General features: G+C 41.1%; 1 long non-coding RNA gene across 2 annotated transcripts in view; it reads right to left on the bottom strand.

The window, feature by feature from the left end:
* The window catches only part of LOC120372886, a 213,605-nt gene extending 188,481 nt beyond the window's left edge, over positions 1 to 25,124 (bottom strand). For both annotated transcript variants that reach the window (XR_005585241.1, XR_005585242.1), the window contains exon 1: positions 24,670 to 25,124. This is a non-coding gene — a long non-coding RNA (uncharacterized LOC120372886). The remainder of the gene's footprint in view (positions 1 to 24,669) is intronic.
* Positions 25,125 to 26,415: the final 1,291 nt, after the last annotated feature.

Genomic DNA, 26,415 nt, shown 5'->3' with positions numbered 1-26,415 from the left:
AATTTTTTTCCATGGGTGCTCCAGCCTCAGAGCATCCACGGAGTCAGCACTTATGGGGCCACATAATGCAGTGTAGATGCTGGAGTCCCAGGTTGGGACCCAGGATTCAACAGTTCCCAACCTGGAGTTACAAATGAATGTAGATGTTCATGGATTTGTGAATTTAGGGCTTGGTTTGCTAACTTGAGTTCTACGAACCCTAGGCTTCCATTGCAGTGTAGGCATACCCAAATATTTCCACCTACATTTTTAAATTTCAGCAACCAGGTTGCCACCATGGATGGACTCAAACCACAAAATTCAGGTTCATATTTTAAAATGTACCTTTTACTTCCCAAAGTTTAGGGGTATTTGGATCAGGACTTTAGGTTAGGACCATCTTTAATTATCACAGAGAAAGAAGTTGCAGACAGCTGGTTTCCCCAAAAGACTGTGCATCTGGGATAGTTACAAAAAAGAATAAAGGTAAACATGCATATAAGATGCACAGATAGGTATACACATGCTTTATGGATGGTGGTATACTAAGAAAGGCAGGTTCACAGGAATCTGATGCAGAAACATTTTGTATTCTCATTGCAGTAACTGAGTACCATCCAAAACCTAGCAAGCTGTAAGAGGTAGAAAAACAAAAAACTTTCTCCTTTCTCATAAATGACTTGAATCTCTCTTCAGTTTCGGCAACTTTTCAGAGATCAGGAAAAAATGTTTGCTTGATCTCTCGTTTCAATCATTGATATTAAGTGGAAAGAAGTTCAGGTCAGTGAATATACCCTCAGTTCACAGTCTGTTGGATAAACTTACTAAGCACTATTTTGACACCACTAGAGAAAAAAGATACCCAAACCTTTTTATAGCAACTTTGCAGAAAGGAGATTATTGTAGCAATCTCAAGTAATTAAAACACAGGGCTGGGAAGAAGATGATCTGTGTTCTAGTATTGGCTCTGCAATAGAGAATCACCTATTGTCACACAGCAAGTCAAAGTAAAATTTCAAACCTGGGTGCCTAAACTGTGGCACGTATATCCACATTTAACCACCAGTAACCAAGCTGATCTTCAGAGGGGCTGAGCACGTACAGGTCTCTCAGATGTCAGGGACAGATGGAAGTCAGATCTGGGACACAGGGGCTCTCTAGGGAAAGCTTTAGGTCCTGCCCATCTTGGCTAGAAAATTTAGTCTGAAATTTGTTGCATTGTTATTATTTAAGGGCGAGATTTTCAAAGGAGCCTGAGAGAGCTGGGTGCCAACAACCCACTGAAATTAAATGGGAGATGTGGGCCTAGCTCCGTGAGGGTCCTTAAGTTATCAGTAAAGTCAAACTCTGGGAGGAGAGTAAACAGACTGAATAGTGTGTGTGCACAGAATGTTCAAGGGAGGATGGGACCACCACCTGCCTTACATCCTGTTTGTAAAGCTCTTTGCAAATCTCAGATATAAGACACTATAGATGGGCAAAGCCTGGTATTATAAATCATAGATATTTAATTATAAGGTTGAATCCAAAAAGACTGTAAAAAAAATCCTACTCCAACCACCACACACAGTTCTGTCAATAATGGAATGTAATATCATTCAAGCAATTTTTTTTAGCGGGAAAATAATCCGCTATCAGCTTATTCCAAGGGAAAAAGAAAACAAGGCCAGTGCATAACAAAGGAAGATAGCAACAGGAAACAGCATTCATCAGGGCCGTAGAGAACCGTTTTAATATTTCATTGGTTAGATTACAGAGCATTTTAATATTTCATAGCACAAAAATCACAGGTCTTTCTCTTTTTCAAATATTGGATGGTAACGAGCAATTTATTCAGCCTTATTAGGGTTTTAAATGCTCATCTGTGGCCATTATGACCTACTGACAGAAGAGCACTGTCTGACTAGTAAAGGGATCTTGTTATCTGATAGAATTACATTCCTGATTCTTCAACTGCAGCCAGAAAGTGCACAGTGCAACTGCTAGTCAGACATATAAAAGGAGTCTCCATGCCACCTTTATGTCTCCCCATTACAGCAGACTGGCTGTGTGTAAGGCTGATTCCCCTGCTATGAGGCAGGTAAACTGGAGGGCTACTTTACAATTATTCTGGTTGCCAACATGCTCAATGCACCCAATCTGGCAGTCAAAGACTGCCCTGATTCAGACAGAATGTGGCCATACCCTCTCTCCTCCCCTGTACCCTGGCCCGCCAATGATATACCCAATGTTGGCCACACAAATAGAAAGCTTAGCTTGATGCTTTCGCTCATTAACCAATTCCCATGTTAGAACATGTTTTGTTTATCTCAGCTCTAGTTCAATGAATACAAAACCTGGCAGAGCTGCTGGGATTCCGACGACATTGAGGAACATATGTAGTCTGAAGCAAGCCATTGCAAGTTGCAGCCAGCACTTATCCAGAGGTGTGATAGTTTCACGGCTTATTAAATAAGAAGAACCAAAAAACATTTTTAAAAGGGTGAAATAAATTTTACAAGGTGAACATAGAGACTCCCAGGCTATCAATTGAGTACATTCATCCACAAAATTTTGATTAGCATTTGTTAAAGAGCTGGCGTTTTAGGGCTATTAACTTTATACTGATAAATATCCCTAATTAAAGAAATATAATTGGAAAAAGATAGCGAGGAGCACTATGGCAGCAAGGTAAAGTTAGTGAAGTGTCTCTACCTAAAATAGTTTAAAGTACTATTGATAAGATTTTATTTAAAGGGACAGATTCTAACCTACATCACTCCTTCAGGCTGCCATACCTAAAATTAATATATCACAGAACATAAGAGCTCATTCCTTGCACATTATTTTATTCACAAACTCTTTCTTCTAACAAAGTGACAACCAATAAAGGGTTTGAACTGGTGATTTATTGTATCAAAAATATGGGTTTCCCTGAAACAAAACAAAAACAGAGGGAATTGATGGAATTCAGGTTTTTCTTTTTAAAAAGAATCAAAATGAAAACTTGGGGGGGGGGGGGAAATGAAGTTTGTTATTTTTGAATTTTTTTGTTTTGAAATTTTGGGAAAATCTCTATCTTCAGATTTTTCTTTATACCCCTTTCCTCCTCTCTTCCACAAGAGAAGCGGAGGATGGGGGGGGGCAGCATTTTAAGAATGCAGAGGGGAAAAAAACCAAAGAGCACAAGTAATGCTCTCTCAGTTTTAAAACTTTCTTTCATTAAGTGTGAGAAAACATGAAGCAACACTTTTCAAAATACTTTTTCTAGTGGGAGGGAGAAAAATATAATCAGTGTGTTTTCTCTCACTCAGAACTGGAAAATGTGTTGAAAAAGTGAGAGAAAATTGAGTTTTTCTATGTACTTTTTTCACTTTTTTATTCCTCACTCACTTGTAGCAATGGATGGGGGGGGACTTTTAAAGAGAGAAAGTGGATTTTTTTCCCTCCAAAAACAAGTTTCAAAATTTACTATTTCATAAAAACAAAATTTTCACAAAAAATTAAAATGGAAATTAATCTTTTCTTTTTTTTAAAACAACCAAACAATACAGTCAGCTCTAATTCTAACAGATTATTATAATATTATTTGCACATTTACTTATTTTGAAAATTCTCTTGTTAAATCAATGGAAACGTTGCTTTGTCTTGTCTTTCTAATGGGAGCTAGACCAATTACAAATGTATCAATTTGTGTTTTCTTTTATTCTTTCCCTTTTAGAGGGGGATGAGATAGGTGCTGGTTGTAAGGAAATTGTGTTGTGTAAGCATATTCATCTAAAATTATCCTCAGGACCAAATCTGCACTCTTTGCATACCCCAGCATAGCATTGTCTTCAGTATTGATTTTGGATGTGCAAACAATATGGGACTGAGCCCTATATACACCTCTACCCTGATATAACGCTGTCCTCAGGAGCCAAAAAAATCTTACTGCGTTATAAGGGAAACCGCATTATATCGAACTTGCTTTGATCCACTGGAGTGCGTGGCCCTCCCCCCGAGCGCTGCTTTACCATGTTATATCCTAATTCATGTTATATTGGGCCGTGTTATATCAGGGTAGAGATGTAATTGCTGTACACTGACTGTCAGATGTCAGCTGTATTTTATAGTAACCAGGAACCAAAAGAAAGAAGGAATTTTAAAAGTTATCCAAGAAACATAAGATATTTTAACCAACTGTCCTAGATGCTGAAAAGTGTCACTAGAGCTTTTTGAAAGATTTTCTCCAGCAGACTAAAATGGGGAAATAGTTATTTTGATTACAATAGACATTCAAGTAAATAAAGAAAAATGGGACAAATTATTACAAAAATCCCATCTGAGACCCCAACGTATTGATGAAGCTATTTTGATTGGGCTACTGCGAGATCAAGAAAAAAAAATTAATAACCTAAAAGAAAGTCTGGATCAGTTATTTCAAAAAGTGCTATGGTATCAATATCAGTTAATAAGCAATTTCAACAGCTTCTGGCTGCAAGGATAAATCATCTGTCACTTTCAGCAAAGTTGCTATAGAGTTCAGGCTTGCTGAAAAGCAGCATAAAATTATGGAAGAGCTAACTGAACTACTAATAAAGCCTGGCCAAATATATACATATTATCTAGACCTTACACTGCAGAAATTACTAATAAATTTTACCCACTCACAGAGTTTAGTAGCCAACATAGACTACTTGATCTTTACAAGATCTACAGTAGCTAACAAATTAAGCAGACAGAAAACTAGATCCTGCAGCTGCTTACCATGCTAACAAGAGGAGTCTCTCTGAATTCAATGGGATTCACTTGCATAAGTAAGGTAAACAGGACTTTAAAGGTAATAACTGGAGATATACCAATCTCCTAGAACTGGAAGGGACCTTGAAAGGTCATCAAGTCCAGCCCCCTGCCTTCACTAGCAGGACCAATTTTTTGCCCCAGATCCCTAAGTGGCCTCCTCAAGGATTGAACTCACAACGCTGGGTTTAGCAGGCCAATGCTCAAACCACTGAGCTATCCCAGAGATGAACAAAATCTCAACTAATTGGTATTAAATTACTAATGATATTCAATATTGATTTAGATTTAAGTGGGTCAAAAAGGCAATAATTGCTTTCAATTGATTTTATGTAAAGGCATTCAATCAAATGGAATTTTCTGGGAGGCAAGGGGCAGGAGAGCATTATGGGAACCGGAGCCTTGATTTAGCTATATAACTGGAACATGAAGTGTTGTTGTAGCTGTGTCAGTCCTGGGATATCAGAGAGACAAGGTGGGTTTATTGGACCAACTTCTGTTGTGAGAGAGACAAGCTTTCAAGCTACAAAAGCTTCTCTCTCTCACAAACAGAAGTTGTTCCAATAAAAGGTATTACCTTACCCGCCTTGCCTCTCAAATAACTGGAATGTTAGTTTATGCTTGAAAAGTATATTTTAGGGATAAACTAATTGATTATGGGATAATCAGATACCATACAATTCATACTTCAAGAAGAGAAAATTACTCATATGCTATTTCCTAAGGACTGCACTGTAATAACCTGAAGAGTACAGGCACGTAGGTATGGTATTTAAACACAAACCATTGGCTGCAACAATCACTGGCAGGTACTGTTAAATTATCCTCTTTCAAACACTTCAAAAGAATAGACTTGCTCCTCAGAAGAACGCCAGTAAGCTCTGAAAGCTCAGCTTTTCAGAGCAATGTAATAATCTCTCTGCATAAAGATACACTTGCTATATCTTGATGGTTATTTATTGTGTATTAGGTACAGCAAGAATCTAAGTGCTCACTATGCTTAAAGGAACAATTTACACCTTTGCTTCTGTGGCACTAAGGCTACATCTACATTTGAGCTGGGAGGCGGGAGTCTCAGCTCACGTAGATGTACCTGCGCTAGCTCTGGTCAAGCTACTGTCTAAAAAACATCAATGCAGCCAGGGCAGCATGTGTGGCAGCTCAGGCTAGCTGGCTACCAGGACCCTCTGGATATGTACCCAGGCAGCTAGCCCGAGCCACTGCCCGCAATATCCCAGCCACACTAGCGCAGGTACACCTAGGTGGGCTGGAAATCACACCTCCCAGCTCAAATGTAGATGTAATCTGATGGTAGCAGTCAGATTTGGGTAGCAGTAAGGTGGAGCTACTGATTGCTGCACAGGGCCAGAGAAGAAATGAGGTGCATACCTCTGACCCTGCCCACTCTATACCCCTGCTCCAGCCCATTTTCTTCTCACCAATCCCACCCACCCAACACCCCGCACAGAATTGTGGACAGGCCTGTGGGGATAAGGAAGTGGTCCAACAGAAGTGCCTGGGCCTCCTTTCCAGATGGGAACATCTGCATACAGAGAGCCCCTTAGGTGCTTGCGTAACCCACTGGCGAGGTCCCTCTCAATGCTCTAGCTGCAGAAGAGGGGTCCCTCATAGCCCCAGCTAGACAGTTTTAGCTCAAGCTGTAGCAGCTCATGGTTTTCATAGAAACAGAGAAACGTAGGGCTGGAAGGGACCCTGCACTGAGGCAGGACCAAGTATTCCAAGACCATCCCTGACAGGTGCTTGTCTAATACATTCTTAAAAATCTCTAAAGACAGGGATTCCATAGAAGCCTATTCTGGAGTTTAACTACCCTTATAGTCAGAAAGCTTTTACTAATATCTAACCTAAATCACCCTTGCTAAGCATTAAGCTTATTACTTCATGTCCTACTTTCAGTGGACATGGAGAACAATCGATCACCATCCTCTTTATAACAGCCTTTAATATATTTGAAGATGTACCAGGTCTCCCCCATTCTTCTTTTCTCAACCAGCAACTCTGATTCAAGCAGCCTGATTGTTACACTGCAGCCATACTCTGGTATACACCAACTCTGGTTAAACTCCCCCCCAGGCTCCCTCCAGCTGCCTGTATTTCCCTACCCCAAACATACTCAAAACCTCATTAGGTCTTATCAAGGAATTTCACAGGAATTACAGTGCATATAACTGGAGATTCAAAGTAGAGTTGAAACAAAACTGACAAATTCTGGAAATCCAGGCTCAAGTTTTTTCACTGGGGAAAAAAAAAACTTTTGCATTAATATTTTTCTTGAGTGCTAATAGTCGTTTGTTTCCTAAGATCATCACAGGCAATGCCAATATACTACAATAAAACCACCCACCAAAACACAAGTTCTTAAGTTTGTAGAGCAGAAAGGATCCCAACCTATTTATGGCCTTTTGTGCTACCTGAAGATAAACACTGAATACCAATAACAACTAATGCTGAGGGAATCTCTAGCATCATCTCTGTGGGTCCAACACTAAACAATGTTATCCAGCTCTCCTCCTTCATCACCATACCAGGCCTTCTCCAAAACCCAAGAACCACTACCCAGCAAAATTGGCAACCAGCAGCTACTGCCAAGTCAGGTGGAGAAGGCAGGATGCTGGCAACTGCTCCTGACAGTCTGTCCCAAAAAGGACCAGGTTTTTAACTCTGGGAAATATCTGTGGGGATGATTATGGCCAGACTGTTGCCTTTTTAGAGATTGTTTAAGAAGTTTGCCTACACTGATTTAAACAATATAATGTACTGGCAGTATATTTGAGAAGCAAAGAGTCTTAGCATCTGGTAAACTATGTTATATTTGACATACAGCACAACAGTAACCTCTTCATATCACTCTACTGATAGCTGTCCCGTCTCCAGGGATTTCTGCCAATATTTCCAGAACCTATTCCTGCCATTTCTTGTATTATACCAAGTTGATGTAGTCATTTTCTATGTTCTTTCCTGTACTGGATATGCTGTAGGACATACTGGCATTATCAACACGTGTAAACAGTACTTTACGCCAAATGCCACCACAGCACTAGTAGTGTTTTCTTTTTAAAATATAATGCAGTGTTACTTTTATTTCTACCAACATTGTGCGATTTCTGAAGTGCACTGAAAGTTTGATTGATCCTCCATCTAAAATGTGATCTTGTGTTTGAAGCTGTCATTTATTTTAAAATGCAAGGAGGCTGGAATTTTGCACATTTTTATACAGTGTTATTTCAGTTCAATTCAAAGTACAGATCCCCCTGCATGTACAGTAGTGGTGTTCTTCAGGGCCGCCCGGGGGGACAAGCGGAAGGACTTCCCGCCGCCGAATTACCGCCAAAGCGGGACCCGCCGCCAAAGTGCCGGGTCTTTGGTGGTAATTTGGCAGCGGGGGGTCCCCGCCGCGGGTCTTTGGGGCACTTCGGCAGCGGGCCCGGAGTGGAAGGACCCCCCGCTGCCGAATTGCCGCCGAAGCGGGAGGCCCCCCGCCGCCGGAGACCCCAGGCCCCCTGAATCCTCTGGGCGGCCCTGCTGTTCTTACTGACCAAGACATGTGCATGTTTTACAGTACTGCCCAAGTTTCAGTTAGAATGGAATGAACGCAGAAGTCCAACTGTGGCAGATTTTTGAGCTTTTGACCCTGTGTGTAGCATTGAACTGAACATACAACGATTTCTCCTCTTAGTTTGTCCTTGGCAAAGAAAAAGACATCCATGAAAAACTTTAGGGGGTAGGGAGGAATACAGCTGAAGTGCCTGCTATTGTTTCCCATTCTTAAGAAAGCAGAAATGTTAACATGACGCCCAATCAAACTTGTAAAACTCAAATATCTAAATATTTACATTCCTAATGACCTAATCCAAATATTTATGAAGCAGCAGTCTAAATGGAAACTTTAGCACCACTCAGAGAAACGTTATGAACTATGTCTTCTGCAGCATAATAAAAGAATGACTAATTCTGAAAATATATGCAAATAATGTTTATGTAGCCTACATTATTTTTTTCATTTTGGCATTATTTGATTTTTAAATGACTTCTCATGAAGGGATAAAACTAATTTCCTATTCAATTAATTATTTTTAATCAGAGAGGACTATTTGTGGTTTTTCAACAGTTAACAGCTCATAGGGACTTTAAATGGCCACTAAAATAATGATTGGTGCAGACTACAGAATCCATTTCAAAATGGTCAAGAAAATATAATTTGAGAAAATGTTGCTGTTTAAACTCATGAATGTTCCGTCTTAAACATGACAACGGAGAAAATTCAAAGCAGAGAGAGAAAATTTAGTCTTCACTGGGAGTGCCATGTGAGCAAGGCCTGGGAGGCCAGATACATAGATTTGAGTCTTCATCTGGCCACTCATATGTTAAGTGACTTGTCTAAAATAATCCAGGTGAAAATTTTCAAACGTGGTCACAGGTTGTGTGTGTCTCAGGGGAGGGGGGCTTGATTGTTTTTGTTTTTTAAAGCCAAAATCAGTGGCAAGTTGGGGGTGGGGGAGAGACTGTAAACATCTCTGTGCCCCAGTTTAACTTTCTGTAAACTGGGCAGAATACCGACCTCACAGGGAGTTAAGTGAAATGTAATTAATACTTGTACAGATATTGGATGAAAGGTGCTCTATAGACTAGATGCAGAGAATTGTTAATACTCATACATTCTGGAGTATGATGATGGTTTTAGGTCCTGGAAACTTGACTACTTTGGAGCCAATGGAATTTACAAGAGTAAGGGCTCTTGCTGTGCTGGCTAAATAAAGTAACGTTTACTTTCCTTATTAGTGTCTCCCCATTCAGTAGGCAATTATCTTCTTCTCCCATGTTTCTTCTGGAGAAAGAATCAGCGTGGCTTTCCTGTGCCTGCTGTTTCTTTTAAAAACCTCATCAACAGCTGTGATCCTGGATTGACAGCAGCAAAGCAAAAAGACTGAAGTTTTGTGAAAGGAGTGGTCTATCTTTTTATGTCCTTTAAAGAAGAATGACGAATTAAGAATTTGAGTTGTGGAGTTTGCCACAATAAGGTAGGTAAAATCTGAAGGCTAATTTATATGAATAAACCACTTCCTCTCACCCAGCTGAACCCAGATAATGAAAAGAGCTCATTGCCTCATATTACAAAATGTGACATATATCACAGCGCTCTAACCCCTATAGTAGATACAGCCTACAACTGTGTCCATCTGATGTGACACTCTTAACTCAGAAAAGTCTCACTTAAGTGGCGTGAACCCAGAACATTGATCAGTCTAGGCTTGATCTCCAATCCCAAGTTCTACTTCTCTGGGCAATGTGTTTGGTTTTACAGCTGTAAAAGGCAGCTGATTTCAGAATAGTAATTTCCCCTCTATGTCCTTGGTTAATTTCATGGAGAGGTAGAGACTGTGGGCTCCTTGTGTTGCCGGATAAATGGATACTATTAGGATGGTGCTTGTAGGGGAGCATTCAGGAAACATCACAGCCTCTTCATTAGAGTAAATGTCAATATATAGCACAGCCACTAATATAAAAGAGCCAAAACCTTTTAGTAAGAAAGATTTTCTTTTTAATCCCAATCAATTTAAAAAAAAATCTGCCTCATTTAATTTAAACATTTTAAATCGTTCATTTGTGAAGTGAATACTAATTGCGAGAAAGAGAAAGTGCCAGGCATTAAACTGAACACATAAGTCAATCAAGTGCATTGCACGCTCATTTACAATTTGTTCGTGGGCTCTCTCTTTTCTGAAGGCACAAGAAGTGCATTGAGGACTATAAATAAGCCATTTGGGGTAAGTACACATAGTGTTTGCATTCTGATTATAGGAATATCAAACCAAGCTGGCGCAGTAGGAAACACAGGACCTGCAATTTAAGGACTTTTCTCTTCTTCCGTATACACCAATTTAAGTCTGACTTCAGTGGCACTAATTCAATGTAGAACTGGTGGAAGTGAGAGGAGGATTACGATTTACATTTGTATTGCAAATATTTGGGCTGTACTGAGTATCCCAAAGTCCCTGGGGAAAACAGGGAGCAAGCAGCATTTTGCAGAATGAGGCCTGTGTGGGTTTACATTTTATAGAGACACTCATTCATGGTTCAAAAGTTATGCAAGATGTGGACTTCTTGTCTTGTGTCAGATGACATTCTGATGCAATAAAAAGCTCATGAGAAGAGTTAAAAACAAATTACAAGATACCGTACTTTGGGAAGTCTTAATGGCAGGTATCAAGATTTTAACTTTTGGGCTCCCGTGGAACCAAAGCGCACAATCCTAATACACAATAACTATGATATTAAAGTTCAATATCATACTGTTATTTTTCCACACAGATCCTTTCTAATGATGATAGCATGTCATTTAAGAGTGCATGCCCACTTAAGAAGTCATGCAAGTCATTTTGCTGCTGCATTATCCTCATCGATTTGGGGGCCAAGCCTGCAGAGAACCACCCAGCCTGATGTCCCCTCCCCCCCCGCCCAACTCCAATGGGAGTTCAGCAACTTCAGTGTTAGTAGCCATGATCTTGGAAGTTTGAGGCAAATATTCCTGACAACCTTTTCATGCATGAACATCCTTACAGCAAAAGAAATACGATTAGAGAGAGCCAAATCCTGGTCAGCTGATTTACCAAGTATTCCCAACACCACACATGAAAGAGGTGACCACAGATTGGCCCAAAGAATGTATATTTTATCTGGATTAATGGTGATGTTTTACAAGCTTTTTTAATTTTAAAGCAGGGGTGGAAAATCTGAGCTAAAATACCAGACAGACAATTATAGACACTCGGGGGGAGGAAGGGAAGACTCCCCTCATTTTCTTAAAATATTTTAACTCTTAAGACATGATTTTGCATTTTCCCAAGCTGACGTTCTTACTTCTTGTTAGAGACCAATTTCCCAACCCTGTAGTTGTCATTCGGCCAAATCCTGGTCACCTTAGTCACAGGAGCAGTCTCGTTCACGTCCTCTCATAACTAAATTTACCCTGCGAGGAGAACTAGCGAGGATTTCACACCACTTCAGTTTAATGGGACTGAAATGGTGCAGAATGCCTTCTGCAGGCACTCTACAACAGAGGATGAATTTCACCCCTAGTAAGCAGACCATGAAAAATCAGCAGGACAAGATGACCCCTTGAGGATAGTTAAGCAGGATCTGGCGCATATATTTGTTGTTTTTCCTTTATGTTTCCGTTTAAATAAATAATTCCTCTTTTCACTGTGTCTTTAGGAACCAGGCAGAAACACTGGAAAACATAGATACTAAAGTAGTAGTTTCCCCAACAGAAACAGTGACCATGTGGGAGCTTTCAAAGTTCCTCTGTACTCAATGTGATATTTCAGAGGTTCAGCAAGTTTATTCTGCTGCATAAATATCGAGCGGGTGGCAAAATATTTATATGGCCCATTTCTCACATACCCAGTTCACCAGCTAATCATAATCACATTATTTTTAGATTGCTTTGACAAACTGCCTGACTAAACAGTGGTTTAAAAAAATTAAAAACACTGAAGAAAAAGGGTTCTATTTGCACATATCTTGTTGTCTCCACTTCATTTTTCCAAAAGAAGTCTAGATTGAATGCTCCTACTGTAGTTTTCTGTTACCAAGCCATCAATAATTTTTTTTCAGCTTACTAAGAATTTGGATTGGCACATAATACTTGAAGTTGAGTTTTTTATGATTGTTGTAACAAACTAAAGCAAAATAAATGTCTAAAACTGGACAGGAATTACTATCACGTATTCTGGAGCAGTATGTTTTGAAAACAGAAACAGTGAAAAGCTGACTACCTATTAGCTTTGGACAGAGCTAGTACATACACATTTTCAGCAGCCTTCATACAAAATGTTAAATATTTATTTTTCACAAATTGTGCATGAATAGCTGCATGGGATGGGGTGTTTACCCCACACATGCCATGAGAGGGTTAATAGGGGACTGGAGGGGCCAATTAACTTTAAGCAGGGCTTGTGACCATAAGGATCTGGGTGAACCCAGTTGCAGGAGGAGACCCAGAGGAGGGAGGTTGAGAATTCCCTCTCGGGGAAGCAGCCTGAAAGAAGCTGAGGAGCAGAGCAGGCCGACTACTTCAGGGGTGAGCTGAAAGACTGACTGGAAGCAGAAACCCTGAGGAGCTGTAGCCTACCTGAACCCCTGAGTGAGGGAAAGGATGTGCCAGCCCCTAGGTTATGGGTTTGCTTGATGCACAAAAGCCTGGGGTTATGCAGGAGGTCAGTATAGAGCAGCTGAGGAACACCTTACACAGAGGTGGCTGCCAGCTGAGCTTTGGTAAAGGACTCTGTGGCCCCAGAAGGGACAGGACTCTGCAAAGTGGTCTGGCTGGAGGGCCAGGACCGTCCTACAACTGGGGTAAGCCAAACAACTGTTGGGGAAACTGAGGCAGAAGTTGCTGACTCACCGCGGCCAGCCAGGTGGTGTTTCAGGGCTGTAACTTTGCCACGGTGTGGTTGTTTCTTAACCTTAAAGACATTCTGCCCAGGACTCTAGTAAAGAGGAATTAAAACCCTAGAGCAAAATCTGAACTGTAAATAATCCTAGGGCTTAATTCTGCACAGCACAGGGCCACATGTTTAAACAACTGATAAAGCAAGACAGGACCCAGACTCTGAATGGAGTGATAATTTGCGTTGTGTGCAGAGGGCCACCACAAGAGGTATGCAGCATTCCAGCCCTATTTTGAGAGCGTAAGTGGTTCTTAAGAATTACATAGCCTAGGGCTGGCTGGAAAACAGTTATTTTCTGTGAAAAATTTTGAGGCTTCAAAATTTGTTTCCACTCTGATATGGAACAGAAACTAGACATTTCAAAACATTTTGGGGAAAAAAGACTGACTCAGACCAAAGGGAGAGGGAGAGGGGAAGGGAAGAAAAGAGAGATCAACTCATCCTAGATTAGCCAATAATCAGTGATTAGGGAATGAACCTGGGATGCAGGCAACCCAGGTTCAAGTCCCTGCTCTGCCTGATCTGGACAGGGACTCAAGCCTACATCTCAGGTAAATGCGCTTACCAGCAGTCTTACTGGCTATACTGAGGTATTTCTCTCCTTCCACCTCATCCTAGACCTAAGAAACCTTCCAAACAATATTTGTCACAACCGATACATTTCAGTTTTGACAAAACCACATTTTTTGATTGGAAAAAAGGCCAACCAACTCAAGCAGAGACCCCTCGGTACAGAATGAAAGTCTACGGCGGGGCCTCAAGGTTACTCTGCCTACTGCCAGGGTAAGGTCTTCAAGGGGGATGTATAACTAGGGTCTCATTAGTTTGATGGGAACCATACCTAGACCTGTGTTTTGTCAGACACAGCAACACCTCACCCCTTTTTCAACTTTGGCATTTGCTAGTAAGGCCGCAGGTACTCAGAAGGCATTAAATGAAGAGAATCATACATGCTCCCTCATGATTCCTCAAAGTCAGTCTTAATTGCTGTAAAGGGCTTTCTGGTGGCCCATGGATGAGTTAGGAAAAGACATAGCATGAGAGCGTGTATGTAGCACTAAAGGAGGAGGAATTACTCCCTTTCAAAATACAGTGTATTGCATGAGAATTTCTCAGAGAAACAGTAAGGCTTCAAGTAGTGTGGCAAGTTTCCATGGAGATAGCAGTTCTGTGCTGCTTGCTTTGCACTCATGGGGTCATGCGCTATTATAATTAGAAAAATGTGTCTGCAGACAAAACTAATTTTCAAATATTTACATTTGGAGGAGCAGTTTTAAACTAGAGAGGAGGGAAAGGCATCAAATATAAATGCCAGCCTTTGAAATATCAATATCCTCCTTTCTGTACAGTTATTTTTTTCATCCTGGCACCCCTGGGCTACCCCTTCAGTGATAATGCCATTCTGATTCAGAGGTTATTGCAATTATCCTGCATCACATCCTGCCTGCATAGCGATTGACCCGGTAATCTCACTCGATGGCACTGCTGTGACTTAAATCCTCCACTTCCACCTCTTTCTCCAATGCAAACTGAGCACTTCAGGCAGCCTGGTCCTTTCATGCTTTTTCTCCTCCATGCATATTTTATTTTGATTTAGAGCTTGATTCCAGATGTTGGAGGGGCTTTAGAACAGACTGTTAAAGACTAGGGGATGGTCTGAGTTTCTTTCCAACCCCAAAAATCTATTTCTGGAATGAGACTCTTGTCACTGAGAAACATTAAGAGGAAAACCTTTAAAGACTGACAGGTTCTAGCCTTAAGAAAATGGGGAATAAAGAAACTGGAGACATCAGTTGAAGATTTTCTTAACCTTGAGATTTCCCATCCCAACCATATGCTGCAGTTTCTCAAAAGGCATTGTTTCAGGGTGGAAGGAATGATGTGTATTAGTTGAATAAACAAGATAGATTATCAGAATATATAAAGTCAAAGCCCATACCCTACAGCAAGTTATAAAGACAAGCAGCCATCTGGAGCCTGTGAAATGTTTCTAGCTCGTCAATAAGACATTATAATAAACACACAATATAGGCTGTTCATTTAAAAAAAAAAACAACGCTACAACTGAGCATTCTCTCTCCAGAGATTTCTGCTACATACTTTTTAAAAATCTGTGATCAAAGGCAGCAAGTCTTCTAGGGCTACAGAAGGTTAACTGTCTGGCTTCCATACACCCATCTGACCCAGTCCTCCATAAGAACTGACCACGTTGCAAAAGTCTTCGCTCCCTGCAAACCCAGTGTCCTGTACTTCTCTTGTCTAACAAGCACCAACAACTATATCTCCTTCACTTCCCTCCAGCTGATACGTGGAGCCCTTCACCTGGCATTAGGAAAGCTGACATATATGAAGCCTGACTGTTAAATGTGAGCTAGTAAAACTGACATGGGAATCCTCTGATGGCACCTGCCGGTCTTGCAACGTGTTTGCTCTTTTAGAAAAAGCTTGGACATTTGACGTTAAGTGCAAAAGTGATTAAGATAGTTCATGGCTTTGCAGGAGGTGGTGGGAGAGGATGCTACAGCAGCTCTTACAGTGAAAACAATTTTTTGTTTAGTAAAAACATGTTTTCTTCTGGGGTGAGACTTTCAGTCCAGCTTTCAATCAAGACACTATGCTCAGCCTCCAGTAAATGGAGAAACTCATGAGCCAAGCAATGCCCAATAACATACATTTGTCAATCAGCAGTTCTAGAGCCTTCAGTGTAACTAATCACATGGATAAAGTTAGGCATGTGCATACATGTTTGCAAAAGTCTTTGCTCTTTCAACTGACACAAATGTGAGGCTTTATTTACTGGTTATAATAGTGTGTCATTCTCCAAATCATCCACAGTGTAGTTTCCCTCTCTTCCCGCCCCCACTCCCAAAAAACACAAATAATCACCAAAAATTAAATCTGAGGTTTTGGAAAGAGCCAATAGGCTATTCCTGGTGTTAGTTTCAATTCAAGTCTTTTTAGAAAGTCTTCTCACCTTTGGGCATCTAATCAAATATTTTCTTCAAATCTAGAAGTCTAACTAATGGCTAGCAACATTATCTTTAAAGAGACTTAGTTCAGTTTTATAATAATTATATTTTTCCTTATAAACCATCATGTATCTAATAATCTCAACATTCTATACTAAAGTCACAACAACCCATGAAATATTGTATTGTAACGTTTGCGGGCTGTAATATTTTGGTCTAATTTTGGTTGTTGATTTAGCATGCAGGTGATGATGGCCTGTGAGACTAGGTCAGACTAGCTGGCCTAGTGGTCCCTTCTGTCCTTAAACTCTATATAATGCACAGTAACTTGGCTAAGTAACTTGCTCACAGTCCCTGGGCCAGAGTTGAACCCAGTAGGCCTGATGATCAGTTTTGTAATTAGATCACATTCCTCTCCTATTTAAACAGTGGCCTCTCCAACTTGAAAGCTGTACTATGCAATGTAAAGTTATTGGAGATATCTGAACATCAGAGCAGCATGCTATGTGGGTTTCAGGAATTATTATGGAAAAATCTCAATATAAATTTTATTCTGAAGTGACTAATTTTAAATACAGAGAATTGATTAACATTTTACAACACAAGCCTTCCAAAAGTCAAAAAAAAGCAATTTAAGTCACAGTAATCTAGTGTACAATTAAAAATTAAGTCAGGGTATAGTTAATTGATTTTGAAACTTCTATTGTTTTGTGTGTGTGTCTGTACATACACACACACACACACACACACACACGTTAATTAAAATGAAGTTAAATTTGAGAGCATCTATCAGTAATTTAAGGTGAAATATAAGAGGGTTATTGCAGTTTTCCCAAAGCCAAGAACTATACAGCCAGGAAATTCAGAGTGAAGAGTCAGCTTAAAAAACAGAAATGTGTTAAGGCACAGAAATGCACAGTTCGGGCATCTAAACAACCTTAATTCTGCAGTGACTTCATGCAATCACCATGTGATTAAGGCATGTTAGTATTTGCAGATCCAGACAAGATCAACATGATCTTTAAAGACTCAGAATTTTCCTTAATGATATCAGAGTGTTAGTCAAATTAATGGACTTACTTGTAAATTCTCAGAAAAATACATTCTATACTCAGTAAGTGCTGTAATTATGGGGAGAATGCGCTGTATTTTTCATACATAAAATGATTGAATCACTGCTTTAAGTCCAAAACTCAACTCAGCCTGAATGACAGAGCTTCAATCGGTGCTTCCATTATGTTAATAAATTGTAGGAAGTGAAGTATGTACAGGACCAGAAATATTGGCTTAGTGCACCAGGCGACTCATTAAACACATTAGTGACAATTGATCAATCTTTATTTCAGTAACGCAGGGGTTCTCAAACTTAATTGCATTGCGACCCCCTTCTGACAACAAAAATTACTACACGACCCCAGTGCAGGGGAGAGGGAGCAAAGCCTGAGCCCACCCTAGTCCCACCGCCCTGGGTGCAGGGGCCAAAGCCCGAGCCCCACCACAATGGATGGAGTGTGGAGGGGGTCAAAGCCAAACCCCAGGGCTTCAGCCTGAGGCAGGGGGCCTGTAACCTGCACCCCACCACCCTAGGTGGTAAGTCTCGGGGGTTGGCCTCAGGCCCCAGCAAGTCTAAGCCAACCCTGGTGATCCCATTAAAAGGGGATCACGACCCACTTTGGGGTCCCGACCCGAAGTTTGAGAACCGCTGCACTAAAGCATGCTACAGGGGAAACTCTATTCTAATCTTATTCTTTCAGTCCTTTAATAAAAAGGCATCTGGAACCAACCTTCCCGTAAGGCTCACCTCTGCCATGACGCTTACAAAACCCAGTCCTCATCGTTGCTAGGCAGATGACAAGTTGTGACTATTCTTTCCCTTCCCCACCTCTACCCCCACTTAAAGATACAATCCATATGACCAACAAAGCTGGGCCAATTCTTCACCAGGGTCATTCGCTTGTACGTTGTATACCCAGGCCCTATTCTTTATGTTTTGTGTCTTTAGACTGTAAGCTCTTAAGAGTAGGAATTGTCTGTGTTTGTACAGCACCAAGCACATCTGGGACCCAATCCTAACTGGGGCCCTTGAGCATTGCCACAACATAAACCATTACATGATTCTCTGTCACGCCTCTCTCCCTTTCCTCTTTGTGGTATGATTCATTTCCCCCTGGACTTCAAGGTCATAGTATCTTTGATCATGTAAAGGGCTTGATCCTGCAAACTCTTACTCAAATGAGCAATCCTTACTTTCATGTATAGCTGCCAATGGGACTCCTCACATCAATAGGGACTATTCACAGGAGTAAGCTTTTGCAGGATTGGGCCCTTAAACCACAAACTCTTTGGACCAGGGACTGTCTCTTAGGCCTTCAAAGTACAATGCAAACCTCTGCTACTGTATAAATGATACTTGTTCTAGGATGATCTAGTGATAATTAGAATCAGCTGTTACTGCATCACTAGAGTGGGAACTAGTCAGGTGCCCTTGGAGTGAGCCTGTTCATTAGAACGTCTGTTATGACATGACAGGTAACATATCTCTCAACATAGTGGTCGTGGACATTTACTGTAAGTCAAGCCTGTTTGTTCCATCTTTTTATCACTAGTAGAGCTAAGAAAGTTGTGTATGACAATGACCAGAAAAATTATACTAGAGAGCTTAGGTCCCATACATTTATTTCGGGTTTCTTAACTCATCTTCATTCTCACTTGAACTCAGTACTGTGCCATGGTGCATTAAAAGGAATTCCCCGCTCCCTCTATTTCTGGTGCACAGTCTTGGCCCTTTATAATTTCTGTTATTCTATAAGAAGTGCTTCCCCCTCACCTTCCCCAAGTAACTGCAAGTTACACAATGGAACTCACCGTGAAAGACAAGAGGAATTTTAAAGGGCCAGTACTATATTCCCCAATATCAGTACAAAATAAAAAGACTAAGAAAAACAGTGTGCTACCTTCATACATTAGTTAACCCCTTGTATATTGTGCAGCTTAGTCTCCCTGAGAGGACGCTTCTCCACAAGGATTCACTCCTCATGTCATCTCCCCCTGGTACGGCTCATGCCGCAAACCAGAGCAATCTTCACAGCTAAAGAACACTAGGCATTAAACATAATAAAGGGTGCCACTCATTATTCTAAGAAGAAGAGTTCACGGTGGGATGTCTGAGTTTTAAGGTCAGGGTATGGGGAAAAAAGGCCACATTTTGATCCCAAGAAACAGATGCCCTGCTTACTGAGAAGATTAGTAGGAAGTCAAAGGAGCAAAGTAACTACCTGTATAGTAAAGTGGGTTTTAAAAGTAACAGATGATATTGATGTATAGAAGAGATTTTTTTTAAATAAATAAATAAATAAATAAATAAAAAGATCTCCAGCTTGCACTTCCAGCTCGGGTTGAAGGATTCCTGCTTCTTAAGAATGAGTGGCCAGAAATTATGTCTTCACTCAAGGGAAAGTGAGTGATGACGCCTCAGCATGAAGTAACTTGGCTGGACTCCATTGTTTTGGCTTCCAAAGTTGTATCTAAACTAAGATCTCACGGGAAATGGCTGCTTTGATGTTTTGCTGAGTTTGGTGTGGAATATAATAAACATGCTCGGGGATGAGTTTAAACCTTCAAAGCTTAAATTCAAATCTTAAGTTGAAGTCAATGGACACATCTGCAGAGTTTTGCCCTGCTTCATTTGACACTTTATGTAAATACTTAATGAGCTAATTTGCATATGGCCATACATTTCTGCTTACTGCTAATAACCTTTCCCAAGCAAAAGTCGGGTTAAGACATGGAGCTGCACAAAACAAGGCAGCTGTTAGATTGGGGTCAGGAGATACTGGGTTAGAGAGATGGATGCTGGGTGTTTAGGGTGCTTATATAGGTCTGAGATCTTCATCAGCATTTAGTGGCCAACAGGGGGAACTAGCTCCTGGCTGCAGTGCCACTGTACACACAAGATGCAGGAACGCAGACAGAGCTGCCAAAAGCATGTCACACCAGATGAAACACTTAGAATAATTATGAATAGAGTTGGTCCTCTAAATTAACCCTTGACCTGCAGTTATACTCTGAAAATCCATTCTAAGAGTGGCCTTGCGAGGTTCAGTGTCCACAGTCTCTGAAAGACCCCAGCTCAAATCAGCGGAGTTTGTTAAAACAAAAATGTCATCCACCCTGCTGAAAGGGCATTCTCAATTCTGAAAAGCCAAGATGCATTCTTCCTAACACATCACATCATGATTAACACTAAACACTTACCTACATGCTCCCATCCTGCACACCATCACACGGAAGGGAACAAAGTAACAAAAAACTGGTGGCCCAGGGTCTGGAACCCTGTGCAAGGCTGGCCTGCAACTATAGCATCAGGCTTGGAATATATATAAAACTATATATATTAAAAAAAATAGTGTCTCGTTAAGGCTTCAGTCTCCAATTTAAGGCCCTGGTCTGTTTCCAGGAAGAGGGACCTGGGCTTCTCTCAGCTTTGGGTCTTTGAAAGAGCCTAGTGCCAAACCCCTGGCGGGTTCGTGTCAGTCCTTCTAAAAAGACAGAAATGAGAAACCTAACAGACTTATCTGCAGGCCCCTTCAAGCAGAGTGCAGTCCTCTGGCCGAGAGGAAGCAGACTGCCGGCCTCTCTCTCAAGCTTGCTCTGAAAGGCTTCTGCCTTCACTCCCTCATTGACTGGAGCAAAAGAAAAAAAATCCATTCTCGTTCCCTCCAAGAGCCCCTTCTTCACTTCCTTTTCCTGTTTAAACACCCCAGGGACCCAACCCTTGGCTACTGCTTAGCTGCAGCTGAACTCCCTGCCGCCACTGCCCCACTCATGGAACTGTCTCAGAACCTGTAGCTGCAGAGTAGAGAATCTGTAGAGTAGAGAACCTCTCTTCCCTAGTGACTCAGGGGTGGTGGTGGGGAATGATCAGAGCCCGCAGTCTGCGTTCTCTTGTGACACCTTGTCCCCATACGGCTAATTCAGCAGGCCGAAAGGTGGCTAAGATTGAGGAGGAGAAGCATGGTTTGTGGAGTTTTGTTCCCTGTGAAGACATCTATTTATAATGTGGTCATTCACTGTTCCTGTGCTGTGTTAACAGTACAAGGAAGGGAGTGGTTCTCAGTTCAGAAACAGTGACGGAGACCAGCCTGGTTTGTTTCTAACTCATTGCTGTGCTGTGACAGCCCTCGTAGCACAGAATGAGGACCTCTAGGCTTCAATTAACAATTCTGGGGTTGTGTGAGCTGGAAGCAACGGTCAGCTCATTCTGAGCCTCACTGTCTCTTCTCTACAGGGCTAACCGGAATAGAAAGAATGTGGGTTTTGTCTCAAACATAAGCCAGACTACCTGACTCTCTCTCTCAGAGAAAGCAGATTGTAAAAACTGTATCTTTATTCAAGCAGCCACTTTTTTGACTGTAACCATATTTTAAAACTCAAGCCCACTTCAGCACAGCAAGCTCAACTGATCTAGAGCAGTTTCCAGCTTTTAGAGCCACAAGCTCCATTTTAAGCAATATAGCGATTTCCTTATGCTCAGTGCTTGCTTTGAAGGCTCCTTGTTGGATACAGTGGGGTAGCTGTATTGAATGGACTTGAGAGATGGGTCAACCTGAAGAGGGCTCACCCAGATTAACACCAGCCCCCATCCTGCTCTCTCACACACCTATCTATCTGAGAGGAAAGATCTAAACAGTCTAAACTTTTGCCAAGCTTTTCCTGACCGTTCTTTATGCACTGTAGATATATATATTTTAATGAAACTAGAGCAGGAGCTCGCCAGAAAGTTTGAGCCAACTCAGAAACTTATCAACTGGAGCTCATTTGCTGGTTCCATTTCAGTAGGTTTAATGAATCCTGAGGAGGTGTTTTACCTCATTCTATACCATGTTGCTTTTACAACAGGGCCATGTAATAAAACTGCACAGAAACATATTATGGTTCACAACTTTAAAGTTTAAAGAATGAAGCAGACTTTTCTCCCACCCTCTCTGTAAAGATGAAAAATGAAAGGTGTTTTCTTGGTCCCATATTTGATTTTAAAAGATATTCAGTCTCTCACTAGAAAATATGGGGAAAACCGTACCTGGAATGTAGAATTTGGCTTTACACATATAGGAGTAGACAGCAATATAAAGTTACATAAGATATACTTTAATAAAGTGTAAGCTTGTGCTTCAAACTGGCACATTTTAAGGTAAAGAAAGATAACTGATATTGTTTAAAGTACAAAGTAAGGTTAAACCTTTAAAGTTAAGTTACAAAGCTAAAATTCATTTTAGAAGGTAATAAAATACCTATTTCCTCATAAGATCAGAGGATTTTTTGCGCCATTATGGAAAGTCAGACATTTACAGTGGAGAGTAATACTGCCATCATTAGTAGCAAAACAACATATGCTATACAAAGGAATACATGGCCCCTGCCCCACAGTAGAGTTTACAATCTAAGGCATAAACCTGCCATCAGATCTGTGCACCCTTGCACCCAGATGGAATGCTGCTGACTTAATGATACCACAACAGATTCACCTGGTTTGATCCAATTGCAGAACTAGGGCGAGAACGGATAAATTAGCACAAAATGCACTGGACAACCCCACACCAAAGCAGCAATTTTTTTTAAAGGGTGGGCAACAGTATTTTTATTCAAGTGGCTTAGCATGAACAGGCACGATGGAAAAAAGTTAGTTTTATGAAGGCATCTGAACAAAGAGGGTCAAATAAGGAAGAAGCTACAGAAAAAGCACGGGAGAAGTACCAAGGAGCTATTATGGACCTTGGGAACAACTGTTCCCTAATCAGAAGCAAAAGACGCATGCGACCAGATCCTTAATTATACAAGTAGGCATAGCTCCACTGCCTTCAGTACAGCTACAGTGATTTACACCTGTAACAGAAGACTGCTTTCCCAGCTTGGGAGTTCCTCACCAACAAACCAGTCTTGGATGCCTTTTTTTGGTTGGTTGTGACTTCAGAGTTTCATTTGCTACCTTCACTAAACCACCATCACCATCTGCATAGCACATTTATGGCATCTCCTAATCCTCAGCCTTTTTTTTTTTTTTTTTAGCACTGAGACCTTTCTTCCTCTGACCTCTATTAGCCTCCCCTACTTTATACTTACTTCCTGTTCTTTTAACTAGCCTCCCCAGCTGGTGTGATAGTTAGCACCTTAGCTCATCAGCCCCCAGTCTGTTTAGGCAATTAAGTACTCTCCTCCTCCATCAGGCCTTTCCTGGTGGAGCTAATTAATATTTAAATAAATCAGAGTGCTCAGTCAGCTACTGGTTCTCCCCACTGTTACATCACCATGTTAAGATTTGGGGGTGTATTGCAATAGAGAGAGAAGAATGGGTACATTTTGCTAAATACATACATGAATGTAATTTCTTACAATTGTACAAGTGCTGAACATTTCTGTGTCAGAGCTACAAGGGAAATGATAACAAGGCACTATGGATCCTAACCTGCTACTACTGAAGCCAGGGACAAAACTGCCATTGACTTCAATGGCAGAGGATCAATCCCTACAAGGATATAAAACCTTAACAGATCTCTCTTTAAAAAGTGATGAAACTTGCACTTGCAAAGCAGACACCATTCCATGAGACTGTTTGATGCTGCTTAAGTCAGACTAGAATGTTTAAAGATTTCTCGGTGTCACTGAAGCCTTAGAGAGAGCAGCTACTTCTCTCGAGAACAGGGGTTATATTTCTTACTTCTGAAAGGTGATTTCATGCTTCAGGAAGTAAAGAAAGTTTGCACATTGACAATATAAATGCAGATGGCTCCCATAATGACTGACATCAGAGGTCGTGTGAGTGCAGTGTCATTTCTACTCCCAGTAGATCACACAGCCAAGCAAATTAATGGCTGTTGAGGAATTAGAAAAGTCAGAGTTCTGACAGCTGTCTTCCCCTAAAATTGGTTGTTCAGGAGCCCTCAATGTCTGGTCCATCTACTTCTTGAAATTCTTTCTTTTAATAGACACCAAGAGCCAGTGAAAACCCTCCGCCCCCATACCATCTCATGCAAACACATTTCCTTCTCTCAAAGGGCATAAGTGGCAATGAAAGAAATTGGCTAATATATAGAACAAAGAGTAAAATCCAGTGTCAAAGAGCTGTTAATTTCACAGATCTGTCAAGAGACACTGTCCCAATACAAATTGTATGTCATAAAATGAGGCCTCTTATAATGAATATCATCTAAAAGGAAGAAATCTGTTAGGTTTTTTTCTAAAACATGCAGTGACACAGATATGTTCTTAGCAGGTGGTCTTTGCCCTATAATATTTGTGCTGCATTAAAGAAAAAGGAATTTGCCAATACAATAGAAAAGCTAATGAGCTACAACACAAGATTCTGACAAGTGATAAAGAGTTTTCAAGTCAGCAATTTTCCCTGAAGTATATTTTTATACAATAGACTTTTTTTCCTATTGAATAAGGATCAGAAGTTAACTACCATCACATAGTACTGTAAGGCAGCTCACCTTGTGCCAGCATCAGGTTGCAGCTGGTGCCTCGGTTTCCCTCTTGCTGCTGGTCTTCCCCAGACTGGTAGAATGATTTGATCCTCTAGCCAAATCAATATGAATCCATCCAGAACAAGCCAATCTTTCTACAAGGGCCGGTCCTCATCTCCCCACTTTATTAAGGGGTTTCCTCCCACTGTTTCTGGAAGCCCCAGCACTAAACAGGGATCAGTGCCTACAGTTGCTGTCTACTCACAACACTGCTATATTGTATCACTGCATTTTTCATTCTCTTACTTTATACCTCTCCAGGGTCCAGCTACATCTTAGCTCCCCATAGGCCTTTCCCCCTTCTGAAGGTACTCCACTTCTCTCCTTCCACACTAAGGAAAGCTCTCTTATATCTTACTTCCTGTCTCCCATCATGCACTGCAGCCCAGCCTACAACTCCCAGATATCCTTCAGGGAACTACAGTTCCCAGAATTCTCTTGTTCCACGCCAAACCAGGATCTTCTGGCTTTAGTCAAGCCAGTGGGATTTGAACAGCTAATTGCATATGGTCCCTTTGAGAAAAAAAAAAATCCCTGCTTTAGCCTTTTTGTCTTGATTTCCCCATCTGTCATCACATGGACACTGCAGCAATTAATGAATGCACATAAAGCACTATTTAAGTACCATAGCACATCATAACGTACACAAAATGCTTCAGCTATTTCAGCCTCTGTCACAACCAGTGGTTCATGACCCCCAGAAGGATCACAAATGACAATGGTGTGGGGGGGATTATGAGTCAGGCCCTGAACATTTTATTACAATCTAAAGCAATGAATCACACTCTTTCTGATCCCCATCTCCTCACACCCTAATCCTTCAACATCAGGTATTTTCTGTCAGGCTTTCAAAATGCACACACAAATATAGGCTTAGCATTGTTATCAATTATATATTTTTACTCTCTTATTCTTTACTTTTACAGTAAATGAAAGAGGGCCATGAATATTTGACTTTAAATAAGAGGTCACTAACCTGAAACAGTTGAAAAATACAGGTGTAGACAAGAGGGAAAGCAAAACTTAAAACATTGCTTGATTCCTAGTAGATGTTAATTCACTTCGCTGTAAGATCTTCTGAGAAATTAGCTTTTTTAGCATTTGTTTCCTTTCCTCCTCCCAAAATTGGCACGTGCAAAGATTCATTAAAATTTGTGTGCAGAAGAGTTCCACCTTTCATTATTTTTCATAAAGAAACAATGGAAAGTACAAAAAGGTAAATTTACAGCTTATATGTTTCCAGTGCCACACACTTCATAGTGTAAGCGGAGGAATAGTCCCACTATTGTGGGGAACTTTCCTGGCTTCTGCACTACCCCAGTGAAGCGGGCTAGCAAAATGACCTGAGTGCTCGCTCCCACTTCCTTTACCCAGAGGCCTCCCTGCCCTTGAGGACTCCCCTTCCACTCTCCTGTCTGGCAGAGTCCTCGCAACCCCGACAAGGCTGGGCCCAGGATTCCTGGGGGGCTCAACCCCCAACCCTGCTGTGGTCACCTAGGACAGGGGCTAGGGTGTCCCCACTCCGGGGTGTTCTCTCTGCACTGGGCACCTCCCTGACCCACTGATCATTTCATACAATTTAAAACAAATACAAGTTGTTTAATTAACAATTAATTTAAAAAAAAAGAACAAGGAAAAATGGGAAAGGTTAAAGGAAAACATCACCCTGCTCTGTGGCAGGGAACATCACAAACAGTGTCTCTGGAACATCAG

The sequence above is a fragment of the Mauremys reevesii genome, linkage group 10, assembly GCF_016161935.1.
Source record: "Mauremys reevesii isolate NIE-2019 linkage group 10, ASM1616193v1, whole genome shotgun sequence".
NCBI lineage: Eukaryota > Metazoa > Chordata > Testudines > Geoemydidae > Mauremys > Mauremys reevesii.
Note: the sequence above shows the minus strand (reverse complement) of the source record. Positions and strands in the feature narration are given on the sequence as shown.